The following is an 18,960-nucleotide window of genomic DNA, read 5'->3' as shown; positions in this document are numbered from 1 at the left end:
TAAAAAAAAGGAAATGTAGAGTAGGGAAGATCGACACACAGATATACGTAGTTCACTAACAGTGTGTTAGCTACGTCTACAGGCAGAGGGAGAACAATATTATTTCGAGAGAATGTTTTCAGAATTACATAAAAAATGGTGCCTCTAGGTTAGAGAGTTTATATATCGTACTGCTCTAAACCCTAGGGTAAAAAACGTAAATAACTACAAATAAATAAATATGTTGAATACAAAAATCTGAATATATCAACAGGGTTATCAGCAGTATCAATTTTCATCACTTTAACTCTCTGCTCACCTCTTAAGAAGTGATATCTTACATCTATGTGCTTAGTTCTCTCATGATGAACTTGATCCTTGGCTAGGCATATTGCACTCAAACTATCACAATATACAATAGCTTGGTCATGGTGCAAACCAAGATCACCAACTAACCCCCTCAGCCATATTCCCTCTTTAACAGCTTCTGTCGAGGGCATATACTCTGCTTTAGTAGTAGACAAAGTAACTGTAGGCTGTAAGATTGCCTTCCAACTAACAACAGAACTGCCCAGAGTGAACACATAGCCAGTCATAGACCTCCTACTGTCAACATCTCTAGCATAGTCAGAATCAGAATAACCAATCACCAAACACTCTGTGCAATTCCCATAAACAAGACCAACATCAGATGTACCTCTAAGGTAACGAAAAATCCTCTTAACGGCTTGCCAATGCTCCTTCCCAAGTTGACCCATGAACCTGCTGACAACACTAACAACATGGGCAAGATCAAGCCTAGTACAGACCATAGCATACATCAAACTTCCCACTGCACTAGCATAAGGAAAGCGAGACATGTACACCTTCTCAGCTTCAAATTGTGGTGAAAACTCAGATGACAAACGAGCATTTACAGCACTAGAAGTATCTATAGGCTTAGCTGATGACATACCAAACCTGGACAATATTTTCTGAATATAACCTTTCTGTGACAAGAAGAGCTTATTCTTATCTCTATCCCTATAAATCTCCATACCCAAAATTTTCTGAGCAGCACCCAAATCCTTCATATCAAACTCAGCACTGAGAAGATTCTTTAATTTTAGAATATCAGACTTGGACTTTGCAGCTATGAGCATATCATCTACATATAAAAGTAGATAAATCATCGAACCATCATCAGCTTTGTTGTAATATACACAACAATCATATGGACTTCTATTATAGCCAAGTCCAATCATATAGTTGTCAAATCGTTTGTACCACTGCCTTGGAGACTACTTTAACCCATACAAAGATTTCTTCAACTTGCAAACATAATCTTCTTTACCTAGACACTGGAACCCATCTTGTTGGGTCATATAAATCTCTTCCTCCAATTCTCCATGTAGAAAAGCTGTCTTCACATCTAGTTGTTCAAGTTCCAAATTCTGATGTGCTACTATAGCTAGTAACACCCTGATAGAAGTATGTCTGACTACTGGTGAGAAGATCTCATTATAATCAACTCCTTCCCTTTGTGTGAACCCTCTAGCAACAACTCAAGCTTTATATTTAATGCCCTCTGAAGGTGATATTCCCTCCTTTTTCTTGAAGACCCATTTACAAGTGACAATTTTTCTCTCCTTTGGTCATTTAACTAATTCTCAAGTCTGATTTTTGTCAAGAGATTCCATCTCATTCCCTATAGCAGCAAGCCATTTAGCAGACTCACTACATGACACAGCTTCTCTATAGGTGGATGGCTCATGAGGATCCACCTCTTCAGAAACCTGCAATGCAAAAGTAACCAAATCTTTAAAACCATACCTCATAGGAGGTCCAACACTAACTCTTCTAGTTCTATCACGAGCTATACTCGGTTGATTTACTCGTGATCTAGAATTCTCAGGCAAATCAACTGCTGATGTTCTAGGCACATTAATTTCTGGTTGCACATCAGTTTCTGTAGTAACGTGTTGATCTTCTCCACCTTGATGTTGTAATTCATTCACAGCTGAAGTGAATTGCATCTCCACCTGTTTATCAACATTACTATTTTCTCCCACATCAGTAGACGTCACAAAATTTTATTTAATTGATCAAGATAGTCTCGTAGAGACGTACCTTTCTGCATACGTAGATGATACAAACGTTTCTTTAGAAACAACTTCTTGGTTAAAGATTTCATCATGTAAAGACTCTCCAACTTCAACCAAAGACAGCGACAGTTTCTTCATCTGCGACCTCGATGATGACGTCATCAGCCAAACATAACATGATTGTCGAATGAGCCTTCTCCTCAACAGTCTGCCACTCTTTATCATCCACGGCAGCCTTTTTTGACTTACCCATCAGCAGCGCCCACAGCCCCTACTGCTTTAGCAGGGATCGCATCTTGATCTTCCATAAACCAAAATTGTTCCTCCCGGTAAATTTGTCGATCTTTACGTTCACGCCAGACATCTTCAATTGTCGAACAAATGCGAATTTCGAAAAATCCTAACAAGGCTCTAATACCAGTTTGTTGCGAAATCGACAATTAAAGAACACAAAAAAGGGAACGTAGAGTAGGGAAGATCGATACACAGATATCGTGGTTCACTAACAGTGTGTTAGCCACAGGCAGAGGGAAGAACAATATTATTTTGAGAGAATGTTTTCAGAATTACATAAAAATATGGCCCTGTAGGTTAGAGAGTTTATTTTCACACTATTCTAAACCCTAGGGTCAAAAATGTAATAACTGCAATAAATAAATATGTTGAATACAAAAATCTGAATAGGTTCGGGGGCGTTGCCCCCGAACCACTTAGGACGCGCCACCCCTAGACCCCAGCAAGACCCCCATACTAGGTTGTTTGAAGCGCCAACAAACAAATTCAAGGTATTTCAACATTATTCACTTTCTTTTTCAATAATTATTTGTTGGATTTTATGTTATGTAATGTTTGAGTTCAACTACAAACCTTTGAGATTTGGAATTGAGAATATAATATCTTAACCATTTAATAATTGTGTTAGTGTTAAATAATTGTGTTGAACCTATACTTTTGTTTTTGAGTTATAATTTTTGGCTGCATTAGTGGTAAAATTGGATTGAGTTAAAGTGGGAATGATTAAAATTAATGAATTGGTTGTGTTGGAATGAAAATATAAAAAGATTGAAAGTGAAAAAGAGGAAGAAAAAGAAAGAGAAGGAAGCAAGATTTACATTCATGACAAAGAGTGAAGTTGAAGATGGGTATCGATGGAGAAAGCATGGCCAAAAAGGCTTTCTGATCATTGCAAAAGAATATTCAAGAAAAACACTCTAATTTACCATTTGATTGCCTTCGAAAAACCCTAACTTGTGCATCCAAACTATTTAAGACACTTCCACCATGACAATGACAATGACAAGAAGTCTTAGCCTCTTCCAAATCCTTCTCTTAGTATTTGCTTGTATATTTTTCGTATTCATAATTTCATATTTTCCAAATCCTTCTCTTAGACACTTTCACCATGACAATGACAAGAAGTCTTAGACACTTTCATGAACTAAACAATTCATATAATTTCATATTCATGTATATATTCCTTATTTTTTTTCAGATATATTACTCAATTACCTAAATATAGCTCAAGTATATGTTGAATTACGTTTCCTTTGTTTTCAAGTTTTGTTTGTTTGATATTATTACTATTGTCGAACTTTTGAACTTTTATCGATGGTTTTCATCGTCGGAAAGACCCAAAGTATTGTAGTGGAAGGTAAATTAAAATCACTCCCCTTTATTTTATTATAGGGGTTCGAACATAGGATCTCGTGCTCTAATTCCATCTTAAATCACAGATAACCAAAAAACATAAATTGATGGAGTTGAAGATGAATTTAATATTATAACAAAAGTTACTTCAACATGTGTTATTTGTTTATCCCCGAATATGTCTCCATAGTTCCAAAGCTTTCGGAAACTAATTTGGAATGGTGCTCTTTTGAAAGGGTCGATCTCCTTTAAAATAGACGAAAATTTTCGAAAGTCACTCCTTACAAGAATGACACAAAAATGCCCATGATTGGTTTAAATAAGCTCATCGGTCTATCACTAACAATGATCATCAACCATTTTAATTAGTTTCATTTTTCTTGAATGCATGTTTTATTTGGCTGAATTTTTCTTTTTCTTTATCAACTAAGTTTCTTTTCTTATCAACTATGTTTTTTATTAGTTCATAGCCTAGTCTAATAGAAGTGATCTTCATAATTTCTTTGATGTTTATTTTAAAATTTACACTATTTAGATATTTCTTTTTGATATATAATTGGTGTTAAATATGACATTTTCTTGTATAAGTGTGTTTCTTATATCAACTGCCATATATATTTTTTGATTACACAAACATATATGGTGTTTCAATAACTATACCCAGGTGTTGCGGGGTTATAGAGAACACAAGAGTAGTATCTTATTTTTAACCAAAATCTAACAAATTCTCAAAAGGGAAATTGCAAAATGACCACCATATAAATTGGTGAAAAGCAACATAATTGTTCTAGTGGAGAACAAGCAACATAATTGGCTTTGTGTTTAGGTGGTCCTAAACTAAAATTTACTAGGTGGTGATTGTTCTATTAATGACATGTTTAAGTTTAGAAACTATAATCTAGTTGTTGACGCACAACCCTCCATTAAAGGGTTTACTATACCAAAACTAAAATTTACTTTGGTAGGATTGAAAGACATAATATAAGAAGCTTTTAGGTTTTATAGACCTTTTTTTATTATATTATTAAAATTACAGCTTATTGTCTAAATCATATAGGTTTAACTTATCGCATATATTATTAAGAATGGATAGAGAGTGGATTAAGATTAGGAACAAGTTATCAACTGAGTATGTAGAAGGAGTATATCGATTCCTTGAAGTTGCAAAACTTCATGTTAATAACTCGGGAAAAACAACATGTCCATGCAAAAAATGTATGAATGCAAAGTGGGAGCCAATAGATGGAGTTGAACGACATATATTCATTAATAGAATTTCTCCAATGTATCATAAATGGGTATATCATGGAGACCCGTCGAATTGTTTATGGGATACGAGAGTCATACATCTCAATCGACAGATGATGATGGATTAAGTACAACAGAGATGAATGTTATAGATGAAGAAAATAAAATTTTGAATATTATAAATGATCTATAGTGTCCAATTGTCGATGTAAATGAAGAAGAAAATGAGAATGAGATGTACACCATTACCCAAGAAAGAGATAGCAATTCAAGCTTATTTGAAGACTTAATAAATGAAGCATGTAACCAGTTATACCCCAGTTGTACAAATTTCTCTTCATTGTTGTTCTTGGTGAAGTTGATGCATATTAAGGTTCTTAGCGGTTGGACTAACAAGTCGTTTGATTTGTTACTTGAATTGTTAAAAGAAGCATTTATAGTTGGAGCATTTATACCAAGTTTATTTTATGAAGCTAAAAGAAAATTACGTGACCTAGGACTAGGTTATGAGTCTATTCATGCTTGCAAATATAATTGCATCCTATATTGGAAAGAATTTGTAAATTTACAACAATGTCCAGTATGTGGTGAATCTCGGTACAAAATTGAATATGGAAAAAGTAAAAAGATGCCACATAAAATTTTACGACATTTTCCTTTGATACCAAGATTGAAACTATTATTTGCATCTAAACATATTACACTTGAAATGAGGTGGCATAAAGATAAACGTGTTGAAACTAATGGAGTGTTGCGACATCCAGCTGATGCTAAAGGGTGGAAGCATTTGATCGTGAGTTTTCTCAGTTTGCTTCAGACCCACGAAATATTCGTTTAGGACTAGCTTTAGATGGCATCACTTCATTCGGGAATATGAGTACTTCATATAGTATGTAGTTAGTGGTGTTGATTCCTTACAATTTTCCACCTTGGAAATGCATGAAAGAGAAAATTTTCATTGACTCCCTTCTTATACCCAATCTAAAATCTTCTGGAAAAGAAATTGATATTTACTTACAGCCATTGATTGAAGAGTTAAAAGAGTTATGGAATGATGGTGTACACACTTATGGTTGTGTTAGCAGCGGATACTTTCAACTACGTGCAAGCTTATTGTGGACTATTAATGACTTCCCTACGTATGGTGACCTATCTGGATGGAGTACCAAAGGTTACCAAGCATGCCCTATTTGTAAAGAGGATACATCATCATTGAGGCTAAGAGGAATATGTTTTATAGAGCATAGAAGTTATCTTCCAGATAATTATAGTTGGCGCAAAAGCAAATAATATGATGGAGAAGATATCATGGATGGAGACCTCCTCCAGCTTTCATGGATGGAGAAGATATCTTACGAGAGGTGAACTTGTTAAACTTTCCTGTGCTTAGCAAATATCCAGAAAAACATGATAAAAAATGGAAACGAAGTTTAAATTTGAATAAAAGAGGTATAATTTTCCAACTTCCATATTTATGATAATTTGATAGGCACATTGTTAAATATTGAGGGAATAATAAGGATACAACTAATGCTCGTTTGGATTTAGAAGATCTAAATATACGAAAAGAACTACACCTACAAAAAGTAGAAGATAAAGTTGTAAAGCCACATGTTGCATACTCATTGACTACTGATGACAATGTTGCATTATGTAAATGGATAAAATCAGTTAAATTTCTTGATGGGTTTGTATCAAATATATCAAGATGTGTGAGTGAGAAAGATAGAAAGCTATGGGGGCTAAAAACTAATGACTCGCATATTCTCCTTTGGAGGCTTCTTCCAATTGGTGTTCGAGCATACTTAAAAAAAGACGTGTCCACTATTGTCATTGAGTTATGAAAATTTTCTATGATCTATGTACAAAAAAAATATCTATAATGGATTTGGATCGATTACAAAAAGACATTATAATCATACTTTGTAAGTTAGAAAAAATATTTCCACAGGCATTTTTTGATGTAATGGTGCACCTAGTAGTCCATTTGCCCTATGAAACAAAAGTTGTAGGTCTAGTTAGTTATAGTTGGATGTACCCTATCGAAAGAAGCTTACGGACATTGAAACAATATGTAAGAAACAAAGCACGTCCTAAGCGTTCTATAGCAGACGCATATATAATGAATGAATCGTTGGTATTTTGTTCTTTGTACATAACTGGAATTGAGACTAGGTTCAATAGCGATGAAAAAAATGATGATAGACTTCCAGAGGATGAGATATGAGGTGAATTTTCAATGTTTAGACAAAATGCACGACCATTAGGAGCACCAAGAGTAAGGACATTATCGAGAGGAGAAATGCAGTGCACATTGGTATATTTTGAACAATTGCATGGAAACAAAATCTTATCGAAAGTATGTTTTGAACATTCTATCGTAATTGATGATTTTGATACAAAGTGTGAAAGATAAAATTGAGACACGTCTCTTATTTATAGGCAATATTTGAGACTAGTTCGATATGAAGCTCAAAGTCAGGATGATTTATACAAAAGGCACCAATGAGGCTTTCCTGATTCGTTCAAATCTTTTGTAAGTATGGGTTTAAAAGATAAGTAAATATTCAATTAAATTAATTCAGGTGACATTAGTTTTTTAGATCTATTGTGTTTACTGAATTAACAGGTTCTTTCATTGCATGAAAATGGAGATATATCTGATGATATATATTCACTAGTGATGGGGCCAAGTTCAGAAGTGTGCTCATACAGTGGATGCATTGTTAATGGAGTACGTTATCACAGTATTGAGCTTGATAATTGTCGGTGTACATAAAATAGTGAGATCACGGTGCCTTCAGAAAGTGAAGGTGGAAGAAATCTCCATAATTTCTATGATGTTGTCAATGAAGTATTTTGGACTTCCAATATTCCAAGAGAAGACGTGTAATTATGTTTAAGTATACTTGGTTCGATACAAACCCTAAAAAGACCAATAGAATACACATGGATTTGGGGTATATATCAATTAATACAGCTTGTCATTGGTTTGTTAACGATCCCTTCGTATTTTTCAGTCAAGCAAAACAAGTGTTTTACATCAACGACCCCAAATATGGTAATAATTGGAAAGTGGTGCAAGTAGTATAAAATAAGCGTGTGTGGGACATGCTAGAAGCAGAAGAACGTGAGAATGACAAACTTGCGTTATTAGAAGTTGTGAATAGTATTACTTGTACAATCGATAAATCAATGAACAATATCAGTTTATGTAGAGTTGATGTTGATCCTATAATCATAGAAGAACAGATAATTTAGCGAGTTGATGATGACTTCATAAATGACAAGGAAGAGGATGTATAATCATCTTCCAATAGAAGTTTGAGTTTCGATGAACATCTTAATGATATGAAATAATCATGTAAATATGTATCTTCTTTTTCATTTCATAACTTACATTTTTTTGTATAACATATATATATTGTTGTTTGGACAGGAACAATGGTAGGTTACACTAATGAGGAGACAGTCTTGGAGTATTTAAAGTCCGAGCATATTGGCGTATCATCCTCCATGGGAGAGAATTCAGGTTATTTTAGATCCACATTTTATTTTATATCCATAATCGATAATTTGTATATAAACTAATATTTAATTAAACTAACAACGTATAATTTCTTCAGAGTCTGGTTGTACGACTAATAGGGTTGGACGCGGATACTCTCGAAATGTTGGTCTGGATAAATATGTGCAACAATTTAGGAGAATTCCTATCGAGGTCGGCCCCATACCAATTTACAACAATGCAACAAGGTTTAGCAATGCCATTAGTACCAACTTCGGGAATCTTTTTTCTTTCGTTATGGAGCATGGAGAGAGGTATCAATAGAAACTAAAGAGCTAGTTAAAGTCGATTATTGGTAAGATGGTTATTTGATATTTTACAAATTATATATTTTTTTCTGTATCTGCAAAGATGCTAATTAGTTTTTTCTTTTCTTTCTTAATTTAGAACCATTTTGTGTTAGACTTGTCCAGCCAACTGGTCAATAATTTCATTGATGAACAGATGAAAAATTCGTTCAAAGAGTATAGGGGGAACTACAAAAACACTACAAAAAATATGCAAGTCCTGAAGAAGCATGAGCACACCCATTTGATAACTTAAAGACGACATAGAAGATTGGCACATTTTATGCAACAAGTTTGAATCCACCGAATGGAAAGTAAGAACTTTTGTGTGTTTTTTTTTTTTTTGTTTATTTATATTTCAATTACTCATTTCCTCTTAATTTCTCATTTTCTTAGAAAGTGGCAAAGACTAATCAAAGGAATCAATTAGCCCTAAAGTACCCTCATATAGCTGGTTCTAAGACTTTCATACGCATATAAGAATCCACGGTAAAAATTAAAGTATTTCTATATTTGATTTCTAAGAAAGTATTATTAATATCTTCTATATGAATTGTTTTAGAGAAAGGACCCGATGGTTAAACAATGGACCTAGTTGGACTTATCTAAGCAAACACACTATAAGAATAACCAGTCGTTTGTTAATTAGATTGCTAATGATGCATATGTAAGTTTTTATTATGCAATGTAACTTTATTTATATACAATCTGAAAGATATCTTACCGAAGAGTTCCATGAGCGTGTTTGGGTTGCTCCAATCTCACCGTGACCAAAATACACATTATACATTCAAAGCATACAGTTATGCAAAAAAAATCTTAATTAACGGCATGCTAAAACAAGATATACCAAGGGAGAGAGTGTCATACCAGTTGAAGACAATCTTCAATCTTCAAAACTTAACGCAGCGGAACCCTCCACCCGATCAACCAACGTCTAGCAGCAGCGTCGACAACAGCAGCACGAAAAATCGCACGAACACGAACGCTACAGGGACGACACCACCAGAAAAGAGCCCCAGGTATTCTCGGAGTGAGATCCCAAAGCATGGTCTTTGGTGAATTTGGTAGAGGACGGAGGAAGCATGGATCGTGTAGGCGATAAGCAAGTGGGAGGGAAAAAGGCGCTATCGCATAACACAATGCTTATCGTTTAGGAAACGCTACACGATCGTGTAGGTTTTATTGAACGATCATTTAGGAAATGGTATACGATCGTTTAGCAAACTCGGCACACACTACAATCATTTAAAGAAGCTATGTGATCGTGTAGGAACAAGTGTGCGATCGTTTAGGCGCGAGATGGATGATCGTTTAGGCACAAGGTGGACGATCGTTTAGGCAAAGAGTGTCTATCGCATATGCTCTCGATTCTTTTAAGCGATCGTTTTCCATTTTACCAACGTGCGCTCTTTTTCTCTTTTGACGGGCAATTGAACGAACCAAAACAAATGAAACAATTTCATTTTTATTTCATCGGTTACAATAACCGACTCATTCCCACTAACCCATGTCCAAACGTAATTTTTGGGTTAATTATCATATAATTAACCAACTAAAATATTAATAAATATAACCATATTATATTTTTATCCTATAGTTTGATATCACATATCTACTATAGTATTTTTCTCCTCTAACTATGATATAAAATCATTCATTATAATCTAATTTCCCTCCAAAAATAATGTAGCTTCATACATTTTAGCCAATTAAATCATATATAATTAAACCATGTCAATTATATCATATATAAATCGGAACTTCCTTTTGTCAATTTGAACATTTCAAATTAAACCCAAACATGGTTCTGAACTTTAATCTAAGCATTCCAGGGGACCTAATGGATTTCCTGTGGGCTCGAAGCTCCAACGGTCCTGAAAGCTGACTAAACTCTTTAGCCAGATATCCACTCATCCATTAACTGTCAGACATTCCACTATAAGAACCACCATCTGAATTCTTCTTACCACCAAATATATTTTTGTAATCCATCGGATATAAGCCACATGAGTACGATGACCCTTTCACAAGATGCTCGTAAGTACAGTAGGCCAATTACCGTTTGCCCCTGTAGTTAGATTCCTCTAATGAACAATATCAACATAGATCCAACTATGTGTGAACACCTCTCGGGCAATGAAGAAGGTGTGTGCACAATCGTTTTCAATACCTGGAATCAGACCTTAAGGAGCTATCTATCTACTTACCCCTGCCTCAGGGAATGAGTGAATTTCATCTTATGTAGCTGAGTTTCCAGCTCCCAAATTAGACGAATCCCCAAAATGGTAGGTTTGAATCGGCGACCTAGCCACTCGCATCCATACAAATCAAAGGACCGCCCTCAATGGCAGGAGTTCCCAACTCACTTAGGATTGAGGTCACCACATACATGTTTGAGTCACATACAGATAACCAGGGATTTTATGTTTATTGGTTTGTGGTAAAGCAAATAAAACAAGCAACTGAGCAAAATACAAGATGTGAAGTAAATATCATATATTATACAACACAAGCGTTCGTACAAACTACAGGACAGGAGATTTTAGGGCATTAACCCCAACACAATCGTCATACAATAATTAGTCCTAATTATTTATGTAAAGTCAAATGATCGACCTGAGAGAAGCCTCCACCCAAGAAAGGTTTGAACCAATATCAGAAGAAGAAATATGCGAGCATGTGTTGGGCACAGGAGTGGACCTTGGTAGGACACCAAAGGGTAAAAAAAATGAAAAAAAAAAATTATCATCCAGTGCATCCTCACCAAAAATTATAGTGGAGCAAAAACAAGAGATAGAAGAGTTAAAGGCTAAACTGGCTAGATTGGACAAACTTGATGCAAAAAGACAATCTGAGATGGATGATATGAAAGTTATGCTCTTACAACTCATGAGAGATAAATCGAACTAGGTATAAGCTCTTCAACGTTTTTAGTAAACTAATTAGAAGATTGTGTATGTTGTTATCCTGCAGTTATGGTAACAACATAAACGTATAGTTATGTAAAGTATAGTTAGTGTTATGAAGTTGAGTTTGAATTTCAGTTTGTGCTAAATTATGTTGGTTTGTATATTGGGATTGAGAATAATTTGGAGGGTAAATGTATATATAAGTTTAAGTAAATATATATATGTGTTGGTTTGTTTCAATTGTTATGAGTTGGTTGGGTTTTAAGTACAAGTATGTTTAAGTTTAAGTTGGTTTGTTTAAGTGAATGTAGATATGTTGGTTTGTTTCAATTCTTAATTATGTTGGTTTGTATATTGGGATTGAGAATAATTTGGGGGCGAGGGGGAGGGGAGAGAGGATGATAAGTTGGTTTGTTTAAGTAAATATAGATATAAGTTGGTTTGTTTCAATTGTGATGAGTTGGTTGGGTTTAAGTCGGGTTTTAAGTACAAGTATGTTTAAGTTTAAGTTGGTTTGTTTAAGTAAAGGTAGATATGTGTTGGTTTGTTTAACTTCAAACCTAATATAAAACTTAAAACCCAACTTATAGCCAACGAACTCATATCTACATATTTCAATCTCAAACCTAATATAGAACTTAAAACCCAACCAACTCATAAGAATTGAAACAAAACCTACAGATAGAGATGTTTTTGGAAGCTATGAAAATCTATCTACAAGTTGTAAAGAGTATGGTCTAGAAAAGCTTGATCTAGAAAACATGATCAAATTTGGGACACATAAAATTCCAAGTTGGTTCAGAGAATTGAAAAACTTCATAAAGGAAGGATTTTAGATTAAAAGTACAAAACCAAATATTACAATAATTGTATGAAAATTATTTTTAACAAATCAGTATCTGGCTTTAGTTTATTTTAGAGAGGAAGTTTGGACAGAAAATTCTTATTTTCAATCCATGCACTATTTTGAGAGTTAAAGGACTCTTTTAGAGCTTGAAGCGAGATTCATTAGTTCAAGAACAAGGAAATCACAACCAAAATAAGGATCGACGGGAGACATTAATTTATTTCTTCTTTACATTTTATATTATTGTAGTTTTATTATGGAGTTTTACTTGAGTTTTGAGTTTAGTATGGTGAACATGAGTGGCTAAACTTTTTATTATTTTTTTTAGAAAGGCTAAACTCTTTATTTTAGGGATTAATGTAACTATTAGACTTAATAATGTTTTGATTAATTGAATGTCATGGTTGATTATTTGTATGACCATTCATAGTTGTACATGTGTAGAGCATATTATCTCTTAGGCATAGATTGTTTATTAAATTAATCAAAATTTATGCTTAATAAAGGAATGATTTTAGATTAGAACTTAACATATTGCATAATTGAAGGTAGTTTTAACATATTAATAATTAAGGCTTTTTTTAGAGGTGATTTAAAATTTTAATTCTCCGAACCAACTTGGAATTGTTTATTAAATTAACCAAAATTCATGCTTAATAAAGGAAGGATTTTAAATTAGAACTTAATATATTGCATAATAGAAGGTAGTTTAACATATTAATGATTAAGGTTTTTTTCCTTAAAAAATGTTTAATAGATTTTAATTTTTATTTTGTTTGTCGTGTTATTATATATTTGCATATATGAATGTGTATGTAAATATATATTATAAGATGTAACTTTGTAATAAATAGAGAGGGTAATTTTCTTATCTTTTTTAGTATAATAATTATAGAAATGAGTATTAAATCTTTTACTTCAAATGAGAGAAAGCATGTCAATTACTGCGTAAATAAGATCTTTTAATTTTGATAAAAAAAAGTAATCATTCATTCTTGAATGGATTGAAGTGAATGTTTATTTACTATTTATGATGAATGTCAATAATTTTCTGGCTGTTTTATGATACATTTCTACTTATTAGTAGTAGAAAGGAATTGAAGACACAATGGAATGGTGTGGATGAAGAGAGAGAGTTAAGAAGACATTTCATTATTTTGTTTTTAATTAATTTAAGGGTCCTCCAAGATTTATGAGTAGTCTTTGTCTTTTGTCCTCTAATACAGATTATTATTTTGGATTACATGTTAGTCAGAAAAAGTTTATTTTTAAGGATGAATAAAGAATGAATCAAACTAAGGAATAAGTTATCAGTGGAGTATAGAGAAGAAGTATCCTAGTTTTTAGATGTGGTGAAGTTTCATGTTAATGATTATGGACAAATAAGATATCCATGCAAGATTGTATGGATTCAATTTGAAAAAAATTAGATATCGTGGAGCAACATCTATTAACATATGAAATATCTCTCTCATATTGTGAATGGGTATATCATGGAGAGCCAATAAACTTATCTAGATGTTTTGAAAGTCATACAACTCATTCAATACACAATGTTGAAGTAGATAGTATAGAGGATAATGTTGTTGAAGAAAATGAGATGTTGAATCTTATAAATGATCTACAAGTTCCAATTGAAAACGAAGATACAAATGAAGAAGAGATTGAGAATGAAATATCCTCTAATGGTCAAGAAAAAGATACCACAAACTTATTTGATGATTTAATGACCAAAGCACGTAATGAACTATACCCTGGTTGTTCGCAATTTCTGTCCTTGAACTTTTTAGTGAACTTGATGCATATCAAAGTTCTCAAGGACTGGAGTAACAAATCGTTTGACATATTGCTGGAATTGTTAAAAGCAGCGTTTCCAGCTGACACCACTATATCTACTTCCTTTTATGATGCTAAGCAAAAATTGCGTGATTTAGGCCTAGGTTATAAGCCTATTCATGCATGCAAATATGATTGTATATTGTATCGGAAAGAATTTGCAGATTTGCAACAATGTCCCATTTGTGGTGAGTCTCGATACAAAGTTATTGATGACAAGGGTATAAAATACCACATTAGGTATTGCATCATTTTCCATTGATACCGAGATTAAAATGATTGTTTGTATCAAAAGAATGTGCTTCTAACATGAGATGACATAACGATAATCGAGTTGAAACATATGATGTATTACAACATCCAGCTGATATAGAGGGGTGGAAACATTTTGATCGTGAATTTCTTCATTTCGTTTTAGATCCCCGAAATGTTCATTTGGGATTAGCTTCAGATGGGTTCAACCCATTTGGAAATATGAGTATTTCTTATAGTATGTGACCTATGGTGATAATCTCTTATAATTTTCCCTCTTGGAAATGCATGAAGGAAACAAACTTCTTCATATCTTTGCTCATACCTTGTGAAACCCAGAGCTCATTTCGCCTTATAAGTATAAAATAAAAGGAATTAACTAAGCATTAAATCCTAGGATAAGAGTAGGAAGGACCCTGAGTGATAAAAAAGGAATTGAGTACTTTGGAAATAAACCCTAAGTGTTGAAGATGTGGTTAAGTAAAACCCTACTGTAAAATATACTAAGTGTTTAGGCATTGCAATGCATTGGCCATAAGATCTTGGAGAGATTACTTGGGCAAAGGGAGAATTTGAAGTGGGAATGACACATGCCTTAGAGGTTAGACCAACGCATTAGGCTCAATGGATGCGTTGGAGGGTGGTTTGCGACTGAAGGAAGAAAGTTGAAGTGATGTGTTGGAAGGTGGATGGCACGAGGGTCGGCAATGCAAAGGGCATGTGGATGCAAGAGTAGGCGAGGACGCCGGCAAGGCATGCGCTGGAAGGTGGCATGCGTCGATGCATAACTTCCATACGTCGAGCGCCCATGCCAAGCACCCCTGCCAAGCGCCCATGCGTCGGTGCCCAGCACCCGACCAAGTGCATATGCGTCAATTTGGCCAAGTGAGCCCTGCGTTGATGCCATGTGAGCAATGCCAAGCGCCCATGCGAACGATGCAAAGTGCCCGTGCCAAGCGACCCATACGAGTGATACGTTGATGTCGAGCGAGCCATGCGTTGATGCTAAGCAACCACCCCATGCGTTGGTGCAGTGTGACCTTGCTATGCGTTGGAGGTTGATGATGGATGCGTCGGACATAGGCCATGCGATGGGCTAGGTTGGACGCATGGTGGTTGGCTCTTGCGATGGTTAAGGCTTGCAATGACTAAGTGAGTTGGGTTGCGATAGTGCTGTGTTGAAAACCAAGGGGAATCAAGGGTTACTGTGCGTTGAATTCATACTATGCATTGAGAGGGAGTGTTGTTCATCACCCTAATGAATACATATTGAGTGGAATGGACGCATAAGAAGGATGGGCTCATATAGAGGACGTCATCAGACATGTGGCTTGCTAGAAAGAAGTCTTAAGCCTTAAGGATTTGAGGTGGATGCATGAGGGGACATGCAAAAGTAAGTCCCATGCATTGGCTATATAGGAGAAGGACACCCAACATTGCATTGATCAAACATTATGTTGATGGGGTGAGGTGAAGACAACTCAAGCAGGAGGTGGAAAGGGCAAGAGGTTAGCAATCGCTAAAGGAAACACTTGGATGGGGAGGTGTCGAACAAATACGGCTTTTGAACACCTATAAAAGGGTAGGACATCCCACTTCGATCTACACATCAAGTTATTACTTAGAGATCACAAAGAGAGGGAAAATAAGAAGAGGGAAAACAAACTGTGGGTCGGAGATACAAGCAAGGACGCGGAGGAGGCACAACTATCCGGACAAACGCGAAAGCCAACTTCAAACAAGTAGTTCTTCTAAACTACTCGTGCAAATCAGGTTATTCTTGAACCAAAAGATTCTAAACTAAGTGTAGTTTCCGTGTGAGCCTCAATGAAATGCTAACTCTAAGGCTGTCAAAAATAAGAAAAACCGAGAGATGCTCACCAAAAAGGAGACAGTCAAGCCAAGAGGAATAAATCTGATACTCGGAACTTTTGCCAAAGAATTTGAAGGCGAAACTTTAAGGTATTGTAGTTAAGACATTTTCACACATTTTTGAAGAAGGAAATGTCTTGAGATAAGCCCCAGAAGCATTAGTAATATAAGCTTAAAACTGGAATAGGATCCAATGGTAGAACCAGGGAAACCAGGTGAACTGCGAGGATAGTTCTCCACAAACTCACTATGAGTGGTTTCTTCCCTTGTTATTTTGAGCATATTGTAAATTAATGTTTTGTGGGATATTTATGATGTTGGGATAGTTAGGGGGTCTAAGGACCTAGAACCTGAGCCCAGAGTGAATCCTTACAAGATGGTCAGGGGACCAAGGAGTCTAGTGTCTGAGCCTGTGGGATAGAGAATCCTTAAAATGGGATGGTCAGAGGGTCAACGGGCCTAGTTTCTGAGCCCATGATAGGAAGAGCTATGTGCACATAGGCTGATATTGTGATTATGATATTGTATGTTAAACATCTACGGTGTGTGTAGGTGGATTTCATGAAAGCTTCATGTTTCGTTGGAGGTTCGCTTGGGAACCTCATGATTGTACTTGTGGAAGATTTGTATTTGTGTTACCACTCACTGAGCTTTATAAAAGCTCATCTACCACAAGTTTGGAAATAGTTGTGAATGAAATTAGTTAATGGGATAGGGTTTCCATGTTTTTTTTTTAAATTGAATTTGTGAACTAGTTTCTAATAAAAGCATGTAATATTTTCCATTGCAGACATAATAAAAAAAACTAGTAGATTAGCCAAAGTATTAACAGTTAATATCACGCCTCACCTCGGGCTCAGGACTGGGGGTCGAGGCAGGGTGTGACAACTTGGTAGTAGAGCATGAGATTTTTGGAAAAAGGGGTAAATAGAGAAGAGTATAATACTACTGTAGTAAGTCTAAGTATGTGATTTGTTATAGGAATCATGCCACGTGGCAGACCACGTAAACAACCGGTGGGGACTTCAGAGGCTACTTTAAAGACAACAGAAGGAAACCAGGGTGGATCGAGTCATCCGCGGGCGGAGGCTGGAGGTGACGAGCAAATGATGGGAAGATTTGCTTGGTGTCTGGCCGAAACTTAGAAGGGGTTACAGTAGACCTAGAAAAATGATTTAGTATTGAACGGTTGAAGGCCTTAGGAGCCTTGACTTTTAAAGGAACCACGAACCCAGCTGATGCAAAAGCCTGGTTCATGATGATAGAAAAATGTTTCAGGGTAATGCGATGCCCTGAAGATAGAAAAGTAGCCCCAGCCACTTTCCTACTCCAGAAAAGAGCGAAAGATTGATGGCATGTATTTGAAGATAGAAGAAGAGGAAAGGAAGAAGTCACCTGGGAGGAATTTAGAAAAGCCTTCCATGAACAATTCTATCCTCAAACATTTCGCGATGCAAAGCGAAATGAATTTCTGAAGCTCATACAAGGCTCACTATCGACAGCCGAGTATGAGCAAAAATACACTAAACTCAGCAAATACGCCACCTTTATAATACTAGATGAAACAGAAAGAAGTAGAAGATTCGAGGAGAGGCTACGGGGTGAAATAAGAATGCACGTAACTACCAGCACTGATAGGCAGGACTTTCCAAAATTGGTGGAAACAGCGTTACGTGTGAAAGCTAGCCTAGAATCACTAGCAATAACAGAACCTGTAGGGGAGCGAGAAAAGAGCCAGGAATACTCCTTGGGGGTCCTGGATAGAAAGATAAATAAGACCAACTCCGAAAAACAAAAGGTAACAAAAGAGCTTACTCTGGAAGAAGCATACAAACCCAACAAATCTATAGCCAGCACCCGAAGGCCGTGGTGTCCGAATTGTAAGAGATATCACTTTGGGCACTGCTAGGGAGGGGCAAATGTATGCTATAGCTGTGGAGAAGTTGGTCACTATAGACGAAATTGCCCCTAGTTAGGAAAGGGGGACTCAGGCAAGGGAAAAGCCCTCGCAGAGTAAATAGATATGTATTATTTTTCTGTTATAAATGTCGTATAGAAACTTACTCTTTGTAAATGTGTTATTATGATTAATAAATATTTGTTAACAAAACGTGTTGTTTGATGAAATGCTTAATAGCTAGATGGGATCGAGTCAGGAACGAAACCGGTTGTACGAGAGGTGTGGAAAGTATCACCCTGGGGAATGCTTGAAAGGAACAGATAAGTGCTACATCTGTAGGTAGGTAGGGCACAAAGGGAAGCAATGCCAGAGTTCCAACGTTTCCTCAGTCACCGAGACCGAACCTTTAATGTGACTAGAGATTTTCCCTGTCGTAGGTGCTATAAAAATCATCGGAGGGATCAAGAGGGGAGAGAAGGGTTGTGCTTGAAATGTGAGCAACCAGATCACCAGTGCAAGGATTGCCCA

The sequence above is a fragment of the Benincasa hispida genome, chromosome 9 (assembly GCF_009727055.1).
Source record: "Benincasa hispida cultivar B227 chromosome 9, ASM972705v1, whole genome shotgun sequence".
NCBI lineage: Eukaryota > Viridiplantae > Streptophyta > Magnoliopsida > Cucurbitales > Cucurbitaceae > Benincasa > Benincasa hispida.
This window is presented reverse-complemented; position numbering follows the sequence as displayed.